Source organism: Microtus ochrogaster, linkage group LG1, assembly GCF_000317375.1.
Source record: "Microtus ochrogaster isolate Prairie Vole_2 linkage group LG1, MicOch1.0, whole genome shotgun sequence".
Lineage (NCBI taxonomy): Eukaryota > Metazoa > Chordata > Mammalia > Rodentia > Cricetidae > Microtus > Microtus ochrogaster.
This window is the reverse complement of record NC_022027.1, coordinates 32,231,648-32,236,249: the sequence shown is the minus strand read 5'-3', so window position 1 is coordinate 32,236,249 and position 4,602 is coordinate 32,231,648.

The window sequence follows — 4,602 nt, the reverse complement described above, 5'->3', positions numbered from 1 at the left end:
GCACACCTTCTCCAATAAGGACATGCCTCCTAACCCTTGCTACACAATTCCGCCAACTGAGGACCAAGCAGTCAAATATCTGAGCCTATGGGGACTATTCTTCATTCAACCACCTTAGCAAGGATCTGAGGAAGTGGCATGAAAAGGTGTGGAACAAAGCTGGCAGAAGAGCTCGGAGGTGGAGGCGGAACCAAAGCCTCAGTGGAGCCTAGGGTGTTGACTGTGCCCAGTGCTTCCTCTTCAAAATGCACAGGTGGTTGGGACTGTGGTTATCTGGAGCTTCCCCACTGTGCCCGTTCTCACGGTAGCCTTCTTTTAGGGGGGTCCTTTCTTGTTTAGACGTCACAATTTTGCTTGAGTCTGTGAGCATGGCAGTGGTTTAGGGCTGGCAAGGATCAGCTTCCTAAGCACTGAGTGAATTGCAGTGCTGTTGAGCCTAAAGAAGGGCTTTAATTTTCTTGAACTAATGACCCCAGCTATCTGGTGTTTCTCTAGTATTCTTTCCTTTCCCCTTGCCTGCGAGAAGCCCTCTACCTATAGAGGAGAAGCTGTTTGCCTTGTATTGGCTCTGGGCACAGCAACAAACTCGTGAACCTGACCTGGACTTGGCTCATGGGCATTGTTCTTCCCTTACTTAGCATGAGTGGTTCAGGGTTGTGCATGTGTCTCAAGTAGGACTGCACCTAATTTATTGGCTCCTTGTCCAAAACCTGCTCTTTTTCTCTTTGTTTTACAATCTTGAGGCTGAGCCCTAGAAATATTTTCGGTTTGCCTACTAGCAGAATAGTAAAGCCATGTATGTAAGTATATATATATATATATATATATATACACACACACACACACATATATATATATATATATGTGTGTATATATATTCTCCATATATAGCTACACATATAGTCTACATAATTCTTTAAAATTATTTACTAAAAATCTGTTGACAGAGGCCATAAATTTGAGGAGAAGCTTGGGAGGACTTGGACTGAGTACCCCTGCAAGGCAACAGCATCAAAAAATACTGCCCTTCATGGTTCTCTGTTACCATGGTGGTGAGAGCCTTGTAACTATACAGCAGGAGCTCTCTCTGCACCCTCTGCCTGGCTCTCAGGTCATGGAGATGAAATAAGCTAACATCTGTAAGGCTTTAAGAACTGTGCCGGCCAAATATCTCTGTGTGATGACAGCTATCACCGTGAGTTGATTGGTGGCTATCACATCGTATGACTGGTACTCACCCGTCGCCTTACCCAGAGACGTCCCTCAGCCTGGCTCTCTGACAAGGGGGCGCTGCTTCTCCAGGGCAGGTGTAGCCCATCCAGTCCACTCCCTCCCAGGTGGGCAAGCTGCTTCTGTAGGAAGACCTCTTTCTGTGCCTCGTGGCGAATTTCCGCAGCAGCAGCAGCAGCAACATCTTTGGCTTCCTATGTAGCCACGCCCCTTGGAGGGCTTTCCAGCTTATCATTATTCAACGATGGCCTTTTTTTTTATTTCCTAGGATCTTTAAGTAATTATTATTATTATTATTATTATTATGCTTGTCAAGAAATAGTTTTTTTACTTAGGGGTTTCATCTTTCATTTTGGTTGACTTTCTGTCTCCCACGCCCATCCCGCTTGTCATGCCCCTGCCTCCCTTCCTGATTGTACCCTTTCAGTATCACCTGCGCTCGCTCTGCTCTGCTCCTGTGCCTTTGCACCCAGCTCGTCTTTATGCCCCCGGGGCTCACCGTCCTTGTGTGGCTTCCTGGACTTCACTCATATCCACTCCCACTTAGACACACATGGTTAACAGTTGAGACAAGGATCCAAACGTCCGGGATAACATGCAGCTTTTGTCTTCCATTGTTCTAGCCCCTAAAGCCTGCAGCTAGGCGCTGCTGGTCTTCACCCGCCAGCTCCCTGATTCTGAGTCTTTTCTTGGATTTTAGTGACTTTTCCTTCACAAAGGTAAAGGGGGCAGGACTCACAGTTCAGGTAAACCACTTTCTACACACGTCTAGTTAGAAATAGAATACATTAAACTGTGCCTGTTTGGGTTTCTGTGCCCCAGCTGATCCTGAGTGATGTATCTCCAATTGTTATCCTCTCTGGTTTTTGCTTAAAGATTCTAGGGGAGGGGAGAGAGGCAGCTTTTGCCATCTTTCTTCCCACTGGATCTGGAGTTGAAAGGGTAAAGCAAGCAGGAGCTGTCCAAGGCCCCTCTCCCTGACAACAGAAAGGCTATTTTCAGTATAAAAGAGAGAGAAGATGAGGTCACGCGCAGAGAGAGAAGATGGGGTCACGCGCAGAGAGAGAAGATGAGGTCACGCGCAGAGAGAGAAGATGAGGTCACGCGCAGAGGGAGAAATAGATGTGAGAAGATGGAGATGGAGAGGCTCCTGCTGGCATCATCGGGAGCCCTCGGGTCCAGCCATGCCTGAAGACAGCACCCATCCCACGAACTGTGCTGCCTTCCCACTTTAAGTGTGAATTAACTGTTTCTCTTGATGACTGAAGAATACAATTAGAAGAGAATGTAGCTTTTGCTTAAAAAAATGAGTACCCACTCGCTTTTCATTTTTTACTTAGTGAATTTGTCTTTAAATTTTATATTTATGCACTGTATTTACATCTTTCCCTTAATCCTCTGATTCCTCCCAAACTCTCTCTCAAATTCATGGTCTCTTAAAATTATATATATTATATATGTGTATCTATATATGAATAAATAAATTAGCCTATAGATACCAGCTATTGTATTAATTTAGTGTTGCTCACACACACACACACACACACAGACACATATGACTGATCACTGGTATCGATAGCCAATTAGGGGGTTCATCTCTAGGGTTCTGGGGAAGATTATTTCCCTCTCACTAGACCTTCATTGTCTGTAGCTCTTCATTGTGGGTTTTCCTCCATCTATTTTGGGCTGTCGACTGGCATTGTTATTGTTTGGGCCGCTATAGTGTTAATATTATATGGGTGGGTTTATAGAAAAGGGGGTGTGTGCTGCCCCATTGCCCTGTAGAGTCCCCTTTAGCAGTGACTCCTGAGCCTGACTCTGCAGCCAGCTTCTCTTTACTGTTTTGCTCACTGTGGTTGCGCCTCAGTATGTCTAACAAACTTTACTCCTTCCTTCTTCTGTCTTAGATGAAGTTGGTCACAGCCCATGTCGTATGTGGATTTATCCTCAGTGCACATCCTAATCCTCTGGGTCTCACAATCTTTCTCTACCTTGTTGTAATAGGAGCGGTGGGCTCCGTCCCTGGCACCCAGCTGCCCGCACGGCTAGTTTTACCCGAAATAATTACATGGAAACTGTATTCTTTTAAACACTGCCTGGCCCATTAGTTCCAGTTTCTTATTGGCTAGCTCTTACATATCGATCTAACCCATTTCTAATAATCTGTGTAGCTCCATGAGCTGGCTTACCAGGAAAGATCTTAATCTGCATCTGTCTGGAGTGGGAGAATCATGGCGACTCTCCGATTCAGCTTCTTTCTCCCAGCATTCTGTTCTGTTTTCTCCGCCTACCTAAGGGTTGGCCTATCAAATGGGTCTAGGCAGTTTCTTTATTAATAAGAAATCACTCCCACATCATTACCTGTTAGATCTCACCGCCCCCTCTGAAAACTGACTAACTGGGATGCCCATTAACATATCAAAGCTGATGCTGGCCACCAGGTTCTCCCTCCAAGCATCCTGCAGTCCCTGCCAGTTACAGGTATGGCTGTCATATCCCTCCCCTTACCCTAAACTTTTCCAGGCCAGGGATTGAGGAGGGATTTTCCTTCCTCCAGCTTCTCTGATTTTTACACATGCCAGTCATTTTGGTTACATTGTCCTTTTGGCCCTCTGTCCCTTGCCCTCTTGGCCACTGCTCCTGATTCCCCTCTCTCCATCCCTTCACAAGGCTTGGCCCCATCTGCTGGTCATATCTGCATCTCCTTGGTTTCTCCCTTCTACCTATAATAAAAACCTCAACTCCTTAGTATTAGTCTTGTCCTCTTTTTATTTCATTTTTTTCATTCAGTACTTTTAGTTTGCTTTTGAGAGATCACATTTTCTCTTACAGCTAGTGGGAAAGCAATCATTGTTGGCTGTCTGCTGTCCACCTGCCTTCATTAAAGGGGGTTCAGGCAGTGTACTGAAGTCTCCACAAATGCTTGTCAATTAGGTTAGACCTCCCTAAGAAGGTGGCCTCCTGCAGATTACTGAAGAAAACTAAGACGTGTCCTGCTTTCCCAGGTTTATGCTCAGTGAGGGCTATGTGTTCCTCAGTGAGGTTGTGTGCTCAGTGAGGGTTATATGCTCCTGGAGGGCTGCGTGCTCAGTGAGGGCTATGTGTTCCTCAGTGAGGTTGTGTGCTCAGTGAGGGTTATATGCTCCTGGAGGGCTGCATGCTCAGTGGGGGTGTGTGCTCAGTGAGGGTGTGCGCTCAGTGAGGGTTATAATGTGTTCCTCAGTGAGGGTGTGTGCTCAGTGAGGGTTATATGCTCCTGGAGGGCTGCGTGCTCAGTGAGGGTGTGTGCTCAGGGAGGGCTATATGCTCCTGGAGGGCTGCGTGCTCAGTGGGGGTGTGTGCTCAGTGAGGGCTATGTGTTCCTCAGTGAGG